The sequence below is a fragment of the Coregonus lavaretus genome (genome assembly GCF_964263955.1).
Source record: "Coregonus lavaretus genome assembly, chromosome: 4".
Lineage (NCBI taxonomy): Eukaryota > Metazoa > Chordata > Actinopteri > Salmoniformes > Salmonidae > Coregonus > Coregonus lavaretus.
In genome coordinates this window covers 67548924-67570287 of record NC_139991.1, presented here as the reverse complement: position 1 = coordinate 67570287, position 21364 = coordinate 67548924, and positions in this window count along the sequence as shown.

Here is a 21364-nt window from a genome sequence, read left to right as displayed (position 1 = left end):
CTCCACTAGATACTGGAGACCCCCCATCCGACGTCTCGAATCCAAGATGGACCTCACGGAGTACGCCGGTGCCCCCTCGATGTCCAATGGGGGCGGAGGAGTCTCCCTGATCTCACTTTCCTGGAGTGGGCCAGCTACCACCGGCCTGAGAAGGGACACATGGAACGAGGGGTTAATACTTTTATATTCAACAGGTAGCTGTAATTTATAACACACCTCGTTCAACCTTCCCAGGACTTTAAATGGCCCTACAAACCGCCGACCCAGTTTCCGACAGGGCAGGCGGAGGGGCAGGTTTCTGGTAGAGAGCCAGACTCGATCACCAGGTGCGTACACCGGTCCCTCACTGCGGTGGAGATCGGCGCTCGCCTTATGACGTCGGAGGGCCCGCTGCAGGTGGACGTGTGCAGCGTTCCATGTCTCCTCCGAGCGCCTCGCCCACTCATCCACCGCAGGAGCCTCGATCTGGCTCTGCTGCCAGGGTGCCAGAACCGGCTGGTAACCTAACACACATTGGAAAGGGGTTAGGTTAGTGGAGGAATGGCGTAGGGAATTCTGGGCCATTTCGGCCCAGGGAACGTACCTTGCCCACTCCTCCGGCCGGTCCTGGCAGTATGTTCTCAGAAACCTACCCACATCCTGGTTTACACGTTCCACCTGCCCATTACTCTCCGGGTGGTAACCCGAGGTGAGGCTCACCGAGACCCCCAACCGCTCCATAAAGGCCCTCCAGACTCTGGAGGTAAATTGGGGACCTCGATCAGACACAATATCCTCGGGTACCCCGTAGTGCCGGAACACATGGGTGAATAAGGCTTCGGCAGTTTGCAGGGCGGTAGGAAGGCCCGGCATGGGGAGCAAACGACAGGCCTTAGAAAACCGGTCCACAACGACCAGTATAGTGGTATTCCCCTGTGAAGGAGGAAGGTCAGTAAGGAAATCCACGAGAGGTGGGACCATGGTCGTTGTGGCACGGGCAGGGGTAGTAACTTACCCCTAGGCAGATGTCTAGGCGCCTTACACTGGGCGCACACCGAGCAGGAGGAAACATAAACCCTCACATCCCTTGCCAACGTGGGCCACCAGTACTTGGCACTAAGACAGTGCACTGTCCGGCCGATACCCGGATGTCCAGAGGAGGGTGACGTGTGAGCCCAATAGATCAATCGATCCCGAACCTCGAGCGGAACGTACTTCCGACCCTCCGGGCACTGTGGCGGACTAGGGTCGGTGCGTAACGCCCGCTCGAGCTCAGCATCGACCTCCCACACTACCGGTGCCACCAGACACGACTCCGGCAGTATGGGAGTGGGCTCCACGGACCTCTCCTCCGTGTCATACCGCCGAGACAGCGCATCTGCCTTACCGTTCTGGGACCCAGGGATGTACGTGATCTTAAACGTAAACCGGGTCAAAAACATACTCCATCTAGCCTGCCGAGGGTTTAGCCTCCTCGCTGCCCGGATGTACTCCAGGTTACGGTGGTCCGTCAAAATGAGGAAAGGATGTTGAGCCCCCTCAAGCCAGTGCCTCCACACCTTTAGGGCCTGTACCACGGCTAACAGCTCCCTGTCCCCTACGCCATAGTTTCGCTCCGCCGGACGGAGCTTTTTTGAATAAAAAGCACAGGGGCGGAGTTTAGGTGGCGCGCCTGACCGTTGTGAAAGCACGGCTCCTATACCGGCCTCAGACGCGTCAACCTCTACCTGAAATGGTAAAGAGGGATCCGGATGCGCTAGCACCGGAGCCGAGGTAAACAGGTCCTTCAGCCTCCCAAACGCCCTGTCCGCCTCGGCCGACCACTGCAGACGCACCGGACCCCCCTTCAAGAGAGACGTGATGGGAGCTGCCACCTGTCCAAAACCCCGAATAAACCTCCGGTAGTAATTCGCAAACCCCAAAAACTGCTGCACCTCCTTCACAGTGGTTGGTGTTTGCCAATTACGCACGGCCGACACACGGTCTACCTCCATCTTCACCCCTGACGCAGACAACTGATACCCCAAAAAGGAGACCGACTCCTGGAAAAACAGACACTTCTCTGCCTTAACATACAGGTCGTGCTCCACCAGCCTCCGCAACACTCTGCGCACCAGGGCCACATGCTCGACACGGGTAGGCGAGTACACGAGAATGTCATCAATGTACACAACGACCCCCTGCCCCTGCATGTCCCTGAAGATCTCATCCACGAATGATTGGAAAACTGACGGAGCGTTCATCAACCCGTATGGCATGACAAGATACTCGTAATGGCCCGAGGTGGTACTAAAGGCTGTCTTCCATTCATCGCCCTCCCTGATGCGCACCAAGTTGTACGCGCTCCTGAGATCTAATTTCGTGAAGAAACGCGCCCCATGCAAGGACTCAGTCATGGTCGCAATCAGCGGGAGTGGATAACTATACTTCACCGTGATCTGATTGAGACCACGGTAATCGATGCACGGGCGCAAACCACCATCCTTCTTCTTCTTCACAAAAAAGAAACTCGAGGACGCAGGGGAAGTGGAAGGCCGTATGTATCCTTGTCTCAGAGATTCGTCTATGTAAGTCTCCATAGCTTTCTTCTCCTCCTGAGACAGAGGATACACATGACTCCGTGGGAGCGCAGCTCCTGCCTGGAGGTCTATCGCACAATCTCCCTGCCTATGGGGCGGCAACTGCGTCGCCCTCGACTTACTAAACGCAATAGCCAAATCCCCATGCCCTGGTTTGGACTCTCCACCGAGGTAGCCCCTACGGAAACGCCTAAACATCTACCCACACACTGGGCAGACCACTCCATCAGAGCCCTCTCCTGCCACGAAATAGATGGGTTATGGGTACTCAACCAGGGCAGGCCCAGCACCACCGGATACGCAGGAGAGGCAATCAGAAATAGCTGAATCATCTCCTGATGACCCCCCTGCGCACACATCCTAAGTGGCGCAGTGACCTCCCTGATCAAGCCCGCCCCCAACGGACGGCTATCTAGGGCATGAACGGGGAAAGGGACATCAACAGGAAGAAGGGGAATCCCTAAAGCTAAACAAAACTTCTTATCAATAAAATTCCCAGCCGCACCTGAATCTACCAGCGCCTTATGCTGGGAATGAGGTGCTACCTGCGGAAAACTCACAGGCATACAGAAATGTGTAGCAGAGAGCTCTGGGTGAGTGGGGCGCCTACTCACCTGGAAGGAATCCCCAGTGCGGGACCTGTCGTTCTCTCCCCTAGGAGGCCATCCCCAGCACCTAGCCGCGGTGTGTCCTCCCCGACCACAGTTGGTGCAGGGGATGGACCCCCTAGTAAGCTGACCCCTCCTCTCTCTAGCGCCAGCGCCCCCGAGCTCCATGGGGCACGGCTCGGAGGCGCTGGAGGGTGAAATGGACGGACCCCCCTCGGGACGTCCGCGGGTAGCTAGCAGGTTATCCAGCCTGATGGACATGTCGACCAACTGGTCGAACGTGAGGCTGGTGTCCCTACAGGCCAGCTCCCGACGGACGTCCTCTCGTAGACTACATCTGTAGTGATCGACGAGAGCCCGATCATTCCACCCTGCATCCGCCGCTAGAGTACGAAATTCGAGAGCGAACTCCTGGGCACTCCTCCTCCCCTGCCGGAGGAAGACCAGACGCTCCCCCGCCGCTTTCCCCTCCGGGGGATGGTCAAACACCGCCCTGAAGCGGCGGGAGAACTCGTCGTAGGTTATAGTGTCCGCGTCGATCCTCCTCCACTCCGCGTTGGCCCATTCCAACGCCTTCCCGGACAGGCAGGAGATCAGGGCGGACACGCTCTCATGTCCCGAGGGCGCCGGGTGCACGGTGGCCAGGTACAGCTCCACCTGGAGAAGGAAACCCTGGCACCCGGCCGCGGTCCCATCGTAAGCCCTCGGGAGCGAGAGTCGGACTCCTCGAGGTTCCGGTGCGGGAATGGGCTGACTGGCCGATGGTGCTGGCAGGGAGGGTGGTGGTGGCGGCGTTCCCCAGCCTCTGATGGTAGTGATCACCTCTTGCAGTGCGGTCCCCATCTGCTGGATCTGGTCGCCTTGTTGGAGGACCCTGTCCTCCAGCGTCGCCTGGGCTGCAGCGGCTCCTGCTGATTCCATACTGGGTGTGTTATTCTGTCAAGGTTGGCTGTAGGTGGGTGTATTGGTGGAATCAAGCGCAGGACACCGAAGTCAATAATCCAAAAGACTTTAGTCAAAATTACCAATAAGGCAAACAGGAAAACTCGTCCGAAGGCGGAACGACGTACGTAGGCGACCAAAAAATAAAGGCGCACGAAAACAGGTGCGTAAATACGCTCCAGCGCAGTGGAGTAGAAAGCTCAACCGAGCGAAATAGTCAAACGACCAGCAAATACGACAGTACACGAAACAATAACACACAACACCTGACAAACACAACGAGAACTAAATAGGACACTAATGACACTAAATGATAACAGGTGTGAAAACAATCAGACAAAAGCAAACGAACATGAAACATACAACGGTGGCAGCTAGTATTCCGGAGACAACGAACGCCGAAGCCTGCCCGAACAAGGAAGAGAGGCAGCCTCGGCCGAAACCGTGACACAACCTAATTAGTGTACTATATTACGTATTGGATCACTAAAAAATATAACTTTTACATTGCCGTTTAGTTTACCAATAAAATGGTCTGACGGTGAAGTGGACATACTAGGTATTCATATCCTGATAGAAATAAAATATCTCACTACAATACATTTTTTATAAAAAATTAGCAACAATAGATAAGATCTTGCTACCATGGAAAATCAAATACTTGTCTATCTTTGGAAAAATCACCCTGATTTAGTCATATCCCAGTTTACCTCTTTGCTTATGGTCCTGCCTACACCTAACGACTTGTTTTCTAAATTATATCTAATCACCATAACTACTGACCACAATTACTGACCACCACCACACAACTACTGACCACAACTACACAACTACTGACCACACAACTACTGAACCACAACTACTGACCATTACTGACCACAACTACTGATCACAACTACTGATCACAACCACTGACCTAACCTACTGAACTAACCTACTGACCACAACCACACAAATTCTGACCACACAACTACTGACCACAACTACAAAATTACTGACCACACAACTACTGACCACAACCACACAACTACTGACCACAACAACTGAACCACACAACTACTGACCACTACTACTGACCAAAACGACTGACTATCGGTGGGCATTTGAAATGATTTCAGTATTCAAATAATATAAGTGTGCAGTGGTCGCAGCTGACGGGAGAGGACGTGTTTTTCTCTGGCTGGAGGTAAGTAGGTAAGTAGGTAAGTAGGGGTAAGCTACATGTAGTGTTGAGTAAAGCTTAACCATGTATTAGATCGTAGGTAGGTAGTTAGCTGTAGTTAGGTATTGTATTTATTGTAGGTTAGTATTATTGTTGTTATTGTAGCTTTCCGTGGGTAATTTGTGGGTTAGTTTCGAGGCATGAGGCTAGCTAGCTAGCGGGTAGCTATTGGTAACGATTAGCAACGCTGGAGAGCTGGTTCCAACGGTAATGTACTCCTACCCAACGTTTAACTTTTGCTTAACCATGTATTAGATCGTAGGTAGGTAGCTAGCTGTAGTTAGGTATTGAATTTATTGTAGGTTAGTATTGTGGTTGTAGTAGCTTTCCATAGGTAATTGTGGACTAGTATCGAGGCACGAGGCTAGCTAGCTAGCGGGTAGCTATTGGTAACGATTAGCAACGCTGGAGAGCTGGTTCCAACGTTTAATTATTATTATTATTATTATTATTTTTTTTTTTTTGCTGCGTTGTGAAGGGAACTCGACACGGACTTGAATTGTCTGTTTGGTGTGCTGACACACTCTTGGCAGTTTGTTGTGGCCAGGTGTTTTTTTTTTTTTTTATTTCACCTTTATTTAACCAGGTAAACCAGTTGAGAACAGGTTCTCATTTACAACTGTGACCTGGCCAAGACAAAGCAAAGTAGTGCAACAAAAAACAACACAGAGTTACATATGGGGTAAAAAAAAAAAAAAAAAAAAAAAAAAAAAAAAAAAAAAAAAAAAACATAAAGTCAGAGATACAACAGAAAATATATATACAGTGTGTGCAAATGTAGCAAGTTATGGAGGTAAGGCAATAAATAGGCTATAGTGCAGAATAATTACAATAGTATTAACACTGGAATGCTAGATGTGCAAGAGATTATGTGCAAATAGAGATAATGGGGTGCAAAAGAGCAAATTAAATAACAATATAGGGATGAGGTAGTTGGGTGGGCTAATTTCAGATGGGCTGTGTACAGGTGCAGTGATCGGTAAGGTGCTCTGACAACTGATGCTTAAAGTTATTGAGGGAGATAAGAGTCTCCAGCTTCAGAGATTTTTGCAATTCGTTCCAGTCATTGGCAGCAGAGAACTGGAAGGAATGGCGGCCAAAGGAGGTGTTGGCTTTGGGAATGACCAGTGAGATATACCTGCTGGAGCGCAGACTACGGGTGGGTGCTGCTATGGTGACCAATGAGCTAAGATAAGGCGGGGATTTGCCTAGCAGTGATTTATAGATGGCCTGGAGCCAGTGGGTTTGACGACGAACATGTAGTGAGGACCAGCCAACAAGAGCGTACAGGTCACAGTGGTGGGTAGTGTATGGGGCTTTGGAGACAAAACGGATGGCACTGTGATAGACTACATCCAATTTGCTGAGTAGAGTGTTGGAGGCTATTTTATAAATGACATCGCCGAAGTCAAGGATCGGTAGGATAGTCAGTTTTACGAGGGCATGTTTGGCAGCATGAGTGAAGGAGGCTTTGTTGCGAAATAGGAAGCCGATCCTAGATTTAACTTTGGATTGGAGATTCTTTATGTGAGTCTGGAAGTTGAGTTTACAGTCTAACCAGACACCTAGGTATTTGTAGTTGTCCACATACTCTAGGTCAGACCCGTCGAGAGTGGTGATTCTAGTCGGGTGGGCGGGTGCTAGCAGCGTTCGATTGAAAAGCATGCATTTAGTTTTACTAGTGTTTAAGAGCAGTTGAAGGCTACTGAAGGATTGTTGTATGGCATTGAAGCTCGTTTGGAGGTTTGTTAACACAGTGTCCAATGAAGGGCCAGATGTATACAAAATGGTGTCGTCTGCGTAGAGGTGGATCTGAGAGTCACCAGCAGCAAGAGCGACATCATTGATATACACGGAGAAAAGTGTCGGCCCAAGAATTGAACCCTGTGGCACCCCCATAGAGACTGCCATAGGTCCAGACAACAGGCCCTCCGATTTGACACACTGAACTCTATCTGAGAAGTAGTTGGTGAACCAGGCGAGGCAGTCATTTGAGAAACCAAGGCTATTTAGTCTGCCAATAAGAATGCGGTGGTTGACAGAGTCGAAAGCCTTGGCCAGGTCGATGAAGACGGCTGCACAGTACTGTCTATTATCAATCGCGGTTATAATATCGTTTAGGACCTTGAGCGTGGCTGAAGTGCACCCGTGACCAGCTCGGAAACCAGATTGCATAGCGGAGAAGGTACGGTGGTATTCGAAATGGTCGATGATCTGTTTATTAACTTGGCTTTCGAATACTTTCGAAAGGCAGGGCAGGATGGATATAGGTCTGTAGCAGTTTGGATCTAGAGTGTCACCCCCTTTGAAGAGGGGGATGACCGCGGCAGCTTTCCAATCTCTGGGGATCTCAGACGTTATGAAAGAGAGGTTGAACAGACTAGTAATAGCGGTTGCGACAATTTCGGCGGCTAGTTTTAGGAAGAAAGGGTCCAGATTGTCTAGCCCAGCTGATTTGTAGGGGTCCAGATTTTGCAGCGCTTTCAAAACATCAGCTGTCTGAATTTGTGTGAAGGAGAAGCGGGGGGGGCATGGGCAAGTTGCAGCAGAGGGTGCAGAGTTGGTGGCCGGGTTAGTGGTAGCCAGATGGAAAGCATGGCCAGCTGTAGCAAAATGCTTGTTGAAATTCTCGATTATTGTAGATTTATCGGTGGTGATAGTGTTTCCTAGCCTCAGTGCAGTGGGCAGCTGGGAGGAAGTGCTCTTATTCTCCATGGACTTTACAGTGTCCCAAAACTTTTTGGAGTTAGTGCTACAGGATGCAAATTTCTGTTTGAAAAAGTTAGCCTTTGCTTTCCTGACTGCTTGTGTATATTGGTTCCTAACTTCCCTGAAAAGTTGCATATCGCGGGGGCTATTTGATGCTAATGCTGTACGCCACAGGATGTTTTTGTGCTGGTCAAGGGCAGTCAAGTCTGAGGAGAACCAGGGGCTATATCGGTTCTTAGTTCTGTATTTTTTGAAAGGGGCATGTTTATTTAAGATTGAGAGGAAATTACTTTTAAGGAACAACCAGGCATCCTCTACTGACGGAATGAGATCTATATCCATCCAGGATACCTGGGCCAGGTCAATTAGGAAGGCCTCCTCGCTAAAGTGTTTTAGGGAGCGTTTGACAGTGATGAGGGGTGGTTGTTTGACCGCGGACCCGTTACGGACGCAGGCAATAAGGCAGTGATCGCTGAGATCCTGGTTGAAGACAGCTGAGGTGTATTTAGAGGGTATGTTAGTCAGGATGATATCTATGAGGGTACCTATGTTTAAGGATTTAGGGTTGTACCTGGTAGGTTCGTTGATAATTTGCGTGAGGTTGAGGGCATCTAGCTTGGATTGTAGGATGGCTGGGGTATTAAGCATATCCCAATTTAGGTCACCAAGCAGTACAAACTCTGAGGATAAATGGGGGGCAATCAGTTCACATATGGTGTCCAGGGCACAGCTGGGGGCTGAGGGGGGTCTGTAGCAAGCGGCAACAGTGAGAGACTTATTTCTGGAAAGGTGGATTTTTAGAAGTAGAAGCTCAAACTGTTTGGGCACAGACCTGGATAGTATGATAGAGCTCTGCAGGCTATCTCTACAGTAGATTGCAACTCCACCCCCTTTGGCAGTTCTATCTAGACGGAAAATGTTGTAGTTGGGGATGGAAATTTCAGAATTTTTGGTGGCCTTCCTGAGCCAGGATTCAGACACTGCTAGAACATCAGGGTTGGCAGAGTGTGCTAACGCAGTGAATAACTCAAACTTAGGAAGTAGACTTCTGATATTTATGTGCAAGAAACCAAGACTTTTGCGATTACAGAAGTCAACAAATGATAGCTCCTGGGGTGTAGGAGTGATACTGGGGGCTACAGGGCCTGGGTTAGCCTCTACATCACCAGAGGAACAGAGGAGGACTAGAATAAGGATACGGCTAAAGGCTTTAAGAACTGGTCTTCTGGTGCGTTGGGTACAGAGAATAAAGGGGGCAGTTCTCCGGGCATTGTAGAAAAGATTCAGGGCATTATGTACAGACAAGGATATGGAAGGACATGAGTAAAGTGGAGGTAAACCTAAGCGTTGGGTAACACTGAAAGAGATAGTATCTCTAGAGGCATCAATTGAGTCGGTTTCTGAGTGTATTGGTGGAGGGACAAAGGAGCTAACTAAGGCATGTTTAGCTAGGCTGGGGGGTCTACAGTGATATAGTACAATTAGAAATAACCGAAACAACAATAAACTAACCATGTTTGGGCTGAGGCTAAACATAAACAGGATGTAGTACCGTAAAAAGGAACAGTCCAGCAGATATCAGCTGTATAGCTGAGTTATCATAAGGTCCGGTGGTGAAACACTAGTAAGAGGCCACGGCTAGCGTGTGCTAGCGGGCCAGGGCTAGCAGATGGATGGAATCTTCGTGGTTAACGTCGTAACCACATCAGACGATTTCGTCGGCAGACCAGTCGTGTAGGATCGGCGGGGCTCCGCGTCAATACTATGTGGTCCCGTCCAGTTGATAGAGAGGTAGATAGCCGGGAGATGGGCCTAGCTCAGGTTGATTAGCCAGACCACAGCGTCCGTTTTGTTGTAGCCAGCTGGTGGCGATGAATCCGGAGTTAAAGGTCCAGTGAATCAGTGATTCCGCGGAAGAACTGATATGTTCTGGGTCGATAACGCGCTGTGCAGACTGGCCGAATATCCGGTGATCAATGTCCAGTGATTAAAATTAATCCCGCGGAAAAAATCCAATGTTCTGGATGAAAACACCTTAGCTGTGGCTAAAAGCAAATAGCAAGTAGCTAGTTAGCTGGCTAGCTAGTTTCAACTGGAGATTCTAGATTCTAGATAAAGGTAAGTCAATAATAGAATCCGTTCCACATTGAGTGAGGCGGGTTGCAGGAAAGTATATCTTGTAGAAGGATGAAAAGTCTGATAGGGAAATATGTACGAAAAATGTACGAAAATAGAGTATTTACAGGCTATTTACAGACAGACGATAAAAAAAACAACTGCACTACCTCGCCATCTTGTTGATGCTAAGTTGTGTGTTAATGGATGCTAGCTTGCAGGTTGGCTACGGCGTCATAGCTAGGCTTCGTGGGTTGTTGTGGGTAGTTACTGTGTCTTGGCAGTGTCCTCGGCCGTGCCAGCTGTAGCACGAAGCTAGCTAGCTAGCCGTTCTTCAAACAGAGTCGACACAGTGGCCATTGCTAGCTACCCAACATGACCATTTGGCTGTACTGTAGTAGCTAACCACAATTTACTTGTCCTAGCTAGCCAACGTCTAATCATTGCTGCGTCATATAAGGAACTTGACACAGACACGAATGATCTGTTTAGTGTGATATCACAATATTGGTGGTTTGTTGTGACCAAGTGTTGGCGCTAAACGGTGTGTTATTGTTATTGGATGCTAGTCTGCTAGTTGGCTATGGAGTCATAGTAGGCTAGCTGAACAAAGTGGGTTGAGTCTACTCCTTTAAACATTGAACCGCTGTGGTTCACAACAATTCTGATTTCCAAAGGCGGAAGTTGGGAGAGTTTTTGTTCGGGTGGTTCAGTGAAACAATTTTAGTTTCCGAGCTAGAAGATTTGGTGAGGGAGGCCCTGCTCTCTCCACTCCCAGATGCTTAGCCCATTTCATTCCGATCTCCTCTGCATTTTTGTAGCCATTTGCTACAGCCTGTCAACTATGCCTCTGCCTATCCCTGTTCTCTCCTCTCTGCACAGGCTACACAAACGCACCACACCGCGTGGCTGCTGCCTCTCCAATTTGGTGGTCCCTGCACGCACCACCCACGTGGAGTTCCAGGTCGCAGGCAGCCTCTGGAACTGCCGTTCTGCTGCCAACAAAGCTGACTTCATCCCAGCCTATGCCAACCTCCAGTCCCTCGACTTCCTGGCGCTGACGGAAACATGGATCACCACTGAAAACACCGCTACTCCTACTGCTCTCTCCTCGTCTGACCATGTGTTCTCGCATACCCCGAGAGCATCTGGTCAGAGGGGTGGTGGTACAGGAATCCTCATCTCTCCCAAGTGGACATTCTCAATTTTTCCCCTAACCCATCTGTCTATCTCCTCATTTGAATTCCATGCTGTCACAGTCACTAGCCCATTTAAGCTTAATATCCTTGTCATCTATCGCCCTCCAGGTTCCCTTGGAGAGTTCATCAATGAGCTTGACGCCTTGATAAGTTCCTTCCCTGAGGATGGCTCACCCCTCACAGTTTTGGGGGATTTCAACCTCCCTATGTCCACATTTGACTCATTTCTCTCTGCCTCCTTCTTTCCACTCCTCTCCTCTTTTGACCTCACCCTCTCACCGTCCCCCCCTACTCACAAGGCAGGCAATACGCTTGACCTCATCTTCACTAGATGCTGCTCCTCTACTAATCTCACTGCAACTCCCCTCCAAGTCTCCGACCACTACTTTGTTTCCTTTTCTCTCTCACTCTCCTCCCACACTACTCACTCTGCCCCTACACAGATGGTAATGCGCCGCCGCAACCTTCGCTCTCTCTCTCCCACTACTCTCTCCTCTTCCATCCTATCATCTCTTCCCTCTGCTCAATCCTTCTCCCTCCAATCTCCTGATTCTGCCTCCTCAACCCTCCTCTCCTCCCTTTCTGCATCCTTTGACTCTCTGTGTCCCCTATCCTCACGGCCGGCTCGGTCCTCCCCTCCAGCTCCGTGGCTTGATGACTCATTGCGAGCTCACAGAACAGAGCTCCGGGCAGCGGAGCGGAAATGGAAGAAAACTAAATTCCCTGCCGACCTGGCATCTTTTCACTCCCTCCTCTCTACATTTTCTTCATCTGTTTCTGCTGCTAAGGCCACCTTCTACCACTCTAAATTCCAAGCATCTGCCTCTAACCCTAGGAAGCTCTTTGCCACATTTTCCTCCCTCCTGAATCCTCCCCCCCCCCTCCCCCCCTCCTCTCTCTCTGTGGATGACTTCGTCAACCACTTTGAAAAGAAGGTTGACGACATCCGATCCTTGTTTGTTAAGCCTAATGACACTGCTGGTCCTGCTCACACTGCCCTACCCTATGCTTTGACTTCTTTCTCCCCTCTCTCTCCAGATAAGATCCTGCGACTTGTGACTGCAGGCCGCCCAACAACCTGCCCGCTTGACCCCATCCCCTCCTCCCTTCTCCAGACCATCTCCGGTGACCTTCTCCCCTACCTCACCTCGCTGATCAACTCATCCTTGACCGCTGGCCATGTCCCTTCCGTCTTCAAGAGAGCGAGAGTTACTCCCCTTCTCAAAAAACCAACACTCGACCCCACTGATGTCAACAACTACAGACCAGTATCCCTTCTTTCTTTTCTTTCCAAAACTATTGAGCGTGCCGTCTTTAGCCAACTCTCTTGCTATCTCTCTCAGAATGACCTTCTTGATCCAAACCAATCAGGTTTCAGGACTGGTCATTCAACTGAGACTGCTCTTCTCTGTGTCACAGAGACTCTCCGCACTGCTAAAGCTAACTCTCTCTCCTCTGCTCTTGTCCTTCTAGATCTGTCTGCTGCCTTTGATACTGTGAACCATCAGATCCTCCTCTCCACCCTCTCCGAAATGGGCATCTCCGGCGCGGCTCACTCCTGGATTGCGTCCTACCTGACCGGTCGCTCCTACCAAGTGGCGTGGCGGGAAGCTGTCTCCGCACCACGTGCTCTCACCACTGGTGTCCCCCAGGGATCGGTTTTGGGCCCTCTCCTTTTCTCCCTATACACCAAGTCACTTGGCTCTGTCATATCCTCACATGGCCTTTCCTATCATTGCTACGCTGACGATACACAACTAATCTTCTCCTTTCCCCCTTCTGATCACCAGGTGGCGAATCGCATCTCTGCATGTCTGGCAGACATATCAGTATGGATGACGGATCACCACCTCAAGCTGAACCCTGGCAAGACGGAGCTGCTCTTCCTCCCCGGGAAGGACTGCCCGTTCCATGATCTCGCCATCACGGTAGACAACTCCGCTGTGTCCTCCTCCCAGAGTGCGAAGAGCCTAGGCGTGACCCTGGACAACACCCTGTCGTTCTCCGCCAACATCAAGGCGGTGACCCGCTCCTGCAGGTTCATGCTCTACAACATTCGGAGAGTGCGACCCTGCCTTACACAGGAAGCGGCGCAGGTCCTGGTCCAGGCACTTGTCATCTCCCGTCTGGACTACTGCAACTCGCTGTTGGCTGGGCTCCCTGCCTGTGCCATTAAACCCCTACAACTCATCCAGAATGCCGCAGCCCGTCTGGTGTTCAACCTTCCCAAGTTCTCTCACGTCACCCCCCTCCTCCGCACACTCCACTGGCTTCCAATTGAAGCTCGCATCCGCTACAAGACCATGGTGCTTGCCTTTGGAGCAGTGAGGGGAACGGCACCCCTGTACCTTCAGGCTCTGATCAGTCCCTACACCCAAACGAGGACATTGCGTTCATCCACCTCTGGCCTGCTGGCTCCCCTTCCTCTGCGGAAGCACAGCTCCCCCTCAGCCCAGTCAAAACTGTTCGCTGCTCTGGCACCCCAATGGTGGAACAAGCTCCCTCACGACGCCAGGACAGCGGAGTCACTCACCACCTTCCGGAGACATTTGAAACCCCACCTCTTTAAGGAATACCTGGGATAGGCTAAAGTATTCCTTCTAACCCCCCCCCCCCCCCCCCCCCCCCCCCAAATTGTAAAGTGGTTATCCCACTGGCTATAGGGTGAACGCACCAATTTGTGAGTCGCTCTGGCTAAGAGCGTCTGCTAAATGACGTTAATGTGCCCTTGAGCAAGGCACTTAACCCTAATTGCTCCTGTAAGTCGCTCTGGTTAAGAGCGTCTGCTAAATGACTAAAATGTAAATGTAAATGTAAGTGCAACTTTTTAAACTTCTTCCACTACCACAAAAATAATTTTCAAGAGCTTTAGCAAGTATGGATGATTTTCTAGTTCATATGTTGTAGAATGAAACACCTATATGCCTTAAATGCTTATGGATTAAGAACCAATTAAAGGGTTAAAACAGAGCAGAGACATTTCTTTAGTGCAAACGCTGTGTTTCTGATAACTCCCTGCAGCTGATCTGGGTATGTCAATGACATGTGATGGAGATAGAACTTCTCATGGTAGCTGTGTGGAGATTGGAGTAACAATGGAACTGGTGTTATCACTTGTTTGTGCTTATGACCTGACACATAGCCACATGCACATAATCTCAAGGGCCAGGGAGGATGGCTGTTGGTAAATGCTTAAATATATGTGGTTGAGAATGGTTTACGGATGACATGCTTAAATCATGTTTAAGTATTAATTGATATGTTTTATAATGTGTTATGAAGTGATAAGGATAAAACAGAATGAACATAATTGATACTTTGTACTCCAGATGCATGCCTGGATAGTGAATATAGTCAATACAGAGTGTGATTGTTCTTCAAGGTGCGTATGTATATCATTTCTTGAGTCACGTCACCAATATAATGAGACAAGAGACAGAGGCCCCATTTATAGAAACGCACGTAGCCCTTGTAAGTAAATAACATGTGACACCGAAGCATGTTAATCATGTACATATAATGGAGTAACTGTGTAGGTTGTATAAGCAAGACTATGCATATGTGTCTGTATAAAACGGAGAGCTCCGGGTCAGGGCAAACAGTTGTTCCATGGAGCAGCTCGGCTTTGTTACGCTTTAATAAAGTCTAATTTGAATTCACAAGTTTTTTGAGAAATACTTTTGAGTTAAATATTTCCACCACACACGCCCAACAACTTTACTTGTAAAGTTACCATCTAGTTTTAGATTGTGTTAAATTGCTTAGATCATAAAAATCATTGTGCTGCCTTATTTATAGACAATCCCAAGGCCTTTGACACTGCTGAATATCACACTGTCATTGAAAGGTTGACTGAAATAGTCCTGGATTAAGCTTCTTGCAAGTTGTTTGAAAATGATATGTTAGACAGGACACAATGTATGATTTCTGATGGTGTTAAGTCTAGATTCCTGGATATTACTAAAGGTGTACTACAGGCTTCGGTATTAGGACCTGTTTTATTTACTATTTATATAAATAATATTGGTCTATCTGTTAACTTGTTATATTAATTTGTATGCAGGCAATAGTGTTATGTATGCCATTGTGTCAAAGTGACGTGTATGCGATAGGCGAAGTCAAGAGCAGGACACCGAGCTACTGGCAGATACTTTACTGGATACAGTGCAAATCCAAAGTACAAAAGGCAACCTCATACAGAGAGGAACAATACAACCCGCACACATGGGCAACTGCCGAAAAGACCAAAACAATTACGCACAATACACAATGAGAAACAGAGGGTTATAAAGGGAATACAATAAAACATAATGGGAAACAGGTGTAAACAACAAAGACCAAACAAGACAAACACCGAAACATAGATCGGCAGCAGCTAGTACTCCGGGGACGACGAACGCTGAAGCCTGCCCGAGCAAGGAGGAGGAGCAGCCTCGGCTGAATCCGTGACAGTACCCCCCCCCCCTTGACGCGCGGCCCCAGCCGTGCGCCGACCCCGGCCTCGGGGACGGCCAGGAGGACGTGGAGCAGGGCGAGTCGGATGACTCCGGTGGAAATCCCTCAACATGGAGGGATCTAGGATGTCCCTCCTAGGGACCCAGCACCGTTCCTCCGGACCGTACCCCTCCCACTCCACAAGATACTGCAGGCCCCCCATCTGACGCCTCGAATCCAAAATGGAACGGACTGAGTACGCCGGAGCCCCCTCGATGTCCAACGGGGGCGGAGGAGCCTCTCGTACCTCACTCTCCTGGAGTGGACCAGCTACTACCGGCCTGAGGAGAGACACATGGAACGAGGGGTTAATGCGGTAATTAATGGGCAGTTGTAACCTATAACATACCTCGTTCAATCTCCTCAGGACTTTAAATGGCCCCACAAACCGCTGACCCAGCTTCCGGCAGGGCAGTCGAAGGGGCAGGTTTCGGGTCGAGAGCCAGACCCGATCTCCCGGTGCATACACCGGAGCCTCACTGCGGTGGTGATCGGCGCTCGCCTTTTGCCGCCTGATCGCCCGCTGTAGATGGACATGCGCAGCGTTCCAGGTTTCTTCCGAGCGCCGAAACCACTCGTCCACCGCAGGGGCTTCGATCTGGCTCTGATGCCAAGGTGCCAGGACCGGCTGATAACCTAGCACACACTGAAAAGGCGTAAGGTTAGTTGAGGAGTGGCGGAGTGAGTTTTGGGCTATCTCTGCCCAGGGGATATATCCCGACCACTCCCCCTGCTGGTCCTGGCAATAGGACCTCAGAAACCTACCCACATCCTGGTTCACTCTCTCCACCTGCCCATTACTCGCGGGGTGAAAACCTGAGGTAAGGCTAATCGAGACCCCCAGGCGTTCCATAAACGCCCTCCAGACTCTAGAGGTGAACTGGGGACCCCGATCAGACACTATATACTCAGGTACCCCGTAGTGCCGGAAGACGTGTGTAAACAGGGCGTCAGCAGTTTGTAGGGCTGTAGGGAGACCTGGCATGGAATGAGATGGCAGGCCTTTGAAAACCGATCCACAACGACCAAGATCGTCGTGTTCCCATGGGAGGGGGGAAGGTCCGTGACAAAATCCACCAAGAGGTGAGACCACGGTCGTTGTGGAACGGGTAGGGGTTGTAATTTCCCTCTGGGTAGGTGTCTAGACGCCTTACACAGGGCGCACACCGAGCAGGAGGAAACATAAACCCTCACGTCCTTAGCTAAAGTGGGCCACCAGTACTTTCCACTAAGGCAGTGCACTGTCCGACCAATACCAGGATGACCAGAGGAAGGTGACATGTGAGCCCAATATATTAATCGATCACGAACCTCGAGTGGCACGTACTTCCGACCCTCTGGACACTGTGGGGGAGTAGGATCGGTACGTAACGCCCGCTCGATGTCCGCATCAACCTCCCATACCACCGGTGCCACCAGACAAGACTCCGGAAGTATGGGAGTAGGCTCAATGGACCTCTCCTCTGTGTCATATAGTCGGGACAGGGCGTCTGCCTTAGCGTTATGTGACCCTGGTCTATAGGTGAGCGTAAATACAAATCGGGTGAAAAACATAGCCCACCTAGCCTGGCGAGGGTTCAGCCTCCTCGCCGCCCGGATGTACTCCAGGTTACGATGGTCAGTCAAAATGAGAAAAGGGTGTTTAGCCCCCTCAAGCCAATGCCTCCACACCTTCAGGGCTTGCACCACAGCTAACAGCTCCCTGTCCCCCACATCATAATTGCGCTCCGCCGGACTGAGCTTCTTAGAAAAGAAAGCACAGGGGCGGAGTTCAGGTGGCGTACCCGAGCGCTGAGTCAGTACAGCACCGATCCCAGCCTCGGACGCATCCACCTCAACTTGGAACGCCAAAGAGGCATCCGGATGTGCCAGCACTGGAGCAGAGGTAAACAGGTCCTTCAGATGTCTAAAAGCCCTGTCCGCCTCAGCCGACCACTGCAGACGCACCGGACCCCCTTTAGCAGGGAGGTAATGGGAGCTGCTACCTGCCCAAAGCCCCGGATAAACCTCCGGTAGTAATTGGCAAAACCCAAGAACCGCTGCACCTCCTTCACCGTGGAGGGAGTCTGCCAATTGCGCACGGCTGAAACGCGGTCAATCTCCATCTCCACCCCTGACGCGGACAACCGGTGTCCCAGGAAGGAGATGGACTCCTGGAAGAACAGACATTTCTCCGCCTTTGCATACAGGTCATGCTCCAACAGTCTACCAAGCACCCGACGAACCAGGGACACATGCTCTGCTCGGGTAGCGGAGTATATTAGAATGTCATCAATATACACCACTACACCCTGTCCATGCAAGTCCCGGAAATTCTCATCCACAAACGATTGGAAGACTGAAGGAGCATTCATTAAACCGTATGGAATGATGAGGTACTCATAGTGACCCGAGGTGGTACTGAATGCTGTCTTCCACTCATCTCCCTCCCTAATGCGCACCAGGTTGTACGCGCTCCTGAGATCCAATTTTGTGAAGAATCGCGCCCCGTGTAATGACTCCGTCATACTAGCAATCAGAGGGAGAGGATAGCTGTATTTGATGGTGATCTGATTGAGACCACGGTAGTCAATACACGGGCGTAAACCCCCATCTTTCTTCTTCACAAAAAAGAAACTTGAGGACGCTGTATGTATCCCTGTCTCAGCGATTTGGCGACATATGTTTCCATAGCCGCCGTCTCCTCCTGAGACAGAGGATACACATGACTACGGGGAAGCGCAGCGCCTACTTGGAGGTTTATCGCACAATCCCCCTGTCGATGGGGTGGTAATTGAGTCGCCTTCTTTTTACAGAAGGCGAGAGCCAAATCGGCATATTCAGGTGGAATGTGCATGGTGGGAACTTGGTTCGGACTTTCCACCGTCGTGGCCCCTACGGAAACACCCACACACCTCCCGACACACTGATCAGACCATCCCTTGAGAGCCCTCTGTTGCCATGAAATGTTGGGGTCATGAGACGTCAACCAGGGAAGCCCCAACACCACGGGAAACGCAGGAGAGTCAATCAAATACAAACAAATTATCTCCTCATGGCCCTCCTGCATTTTCATCCTGAGAGGCGCCGTGACCTCCCTAATCAACCCAGACCCCAAAGGGCGGCTATCTAGGGCATGGATAGGGAAGGGCACATCCACTGGAACAATAGGAATCCCTAATTTATGGGTGAACTGGCGATCGATAAAATTCCTAGCTGCGCCTGAATCGACTAGCGCCTTATGCTGGGAATGAGGAGAAACCTCGGGAAACACAACTTTAATACACATATGCGCAACAGGGAGCTCTAGGTGAGTTGGGCGCCTACTCACCTGGAATGACTCATCAGTGCGCGGCCTACTGCCTCGATTCCGAGGAGACCCTCCCCAGCACCGACCAGCAGTGTGTCCTCTGCGGCCACAGTTGGTGCAGGGGACGGCCTCTCTCCTGGTCTCTCTCCTAGTACCAGCACCTCCGAGCTCCATAGGGGTCGGCTCGGAAGTGCTGGGGGATGGAATGGACGGCCCGAGTCCGGACATCCGTGGGTAGCCAACAGGGTGTCCAGGCGAATCGACATGTCCACCAGTTGATCGAAGTTTAGGTTGGTGTCCCTGCAGGCTACTTCCCGACGCACGTCCTCCCTCAGGCTACATCTGTAGTGGTCGATGAGGGCCCTCTCATTCCATCCCGCGTTGGCAGCCAGCGTCCGGAAGTCCAGTGCGAACTCCTGCGCGCTCCTCTTCCCCTGTCGGAGGTGGAATAGACGCTCACCCGCCGCTTTACCCTCTGGTGGATGATCGAATACTGCCCTGAAGCGGCGGGTGAACTCTGCATAGTTGACAGTAGCTCCACCTGGAGCAGGAAACCCTGACACCCGGCAGCTGTGCCATCATAAGCCCTCGGGGGCGAGAGCCGAATCCCACTGGACCCCGGAGGTGAAGTGATGGGCATAGCTGATGGTGGTATCGTCGGAGGAGGTGTAGGCAAACCTACTCTTTTCCCATCGCTCCATGGTGCTCACCACCCGTTCCATGGCAGTGCCGAGAGCCTGGATCATGGCCGCTTGTTGTTCTACGCGCTCTTCCATAGATCCAGCTGGCACCGCCGCTCCTGCTGACTCCATGTCTTATGGTGCGTAATTCTGTCAAAGCGACATGTATGCGGTAGGCGAAGTCAAGAGCAGGACACCGAGCTACTGGCAGATACTTCACTGGATACAGTGCAAATCCAAAGTACAAAAGGCAACCTCATACAGAGAGGAACAATACAACCCGCACACAAGGGCAACTGCCGAAAAGACCAAAACAATTACGCACAATACACAATGAGAAACAGAGGGTTATAAAGGGAACACAATAAAACATAATGGGAAACAGGTGTAAACAATAAAGACCAAACAAGACAAACACCGAACCATAGATCGGCAGCAGCTAGTACTCCGGGGACGACGAACGCCGAAGCCTGCCCGAGCAAGGAGGAGGAGAAGCATCAGCTGAATCCGTGACACATTGCCACAGCTGTAGACCAGGCATTGTTAGAGCTGCGATCTGACTTTGTCACATTACAAAATGCTCTGGTTTAATTAAAACGTATACTTAATGTGGGCAAGACTGAATATATGTTGTTCTCGAATTCTCTAAAAAAAATGGATGGACTACATATTTATTCATTGAATGGTTCTCCAATCGATCGAGTTCCAGCCTATTAATATCTGGGCTTTTAGATTGACAAGGATTTAACTTTTAAAAAAACATACTGATGAGCTAGTTAAAAAGCTTATTTTTTAAAAATAGATCTTGCCTCTCCCTAAACAGCAGGAAGCAGATTGTACAGTCAAATTTCCTGCCAGTTCTTGACTATGGTGACACAATTGACCAGAATGCAGCAACCACTACTCTTAAACTTTTGGATGCCATCTACCATAGCGCCCTTTGCTTTATCACAGGTGACAGTTTTAATACTCATCACCAGACCCTGCCCGGCTGCTGGGGTTCAGAGGAATAGGTCGTCAAAGGGTGGTTCATGTAGTGGAGGTGAAACAATAGCATGTTGGCTAGAGTACATCAGTGACATCACACCTTCCCTGAGATCTTAAGCCAACTGTCGTTCACGGCATTGAGTTGCATGTGTCATTGCAGAAAGTTGTTAGTCTGGCTTTCTACAGGTCCAAAAATCACATTCACATGAACCATTTCTCTACACATTAAATGTTGTTAAAATGAAAAGGGGTTGTGTGGTAATGTGGCTCAGTGGAAGGGCTGCAGTCCCCTAAGCACACATTGCCAAGAATGGCATGGGATCAAATCCTAGCACTGTCCTGTTATTCTCCTTAAAGTCAAAACTGTCATTTTTTGCATTTGGAATGACCCTAAAGGCATCCCTACAGCAAACTAAACAGCAAGGAAGCTACTAAACAGAACAAGCTTTTCATTTTAATCACACCAGCTGAAAAAAAAAATCTAAATCAAATAGCATGCATCTTCTTCCCTATTTGCAAGTAAATCAGGAAGACGCCTTTGGCTATTGCGTCACATTCCCT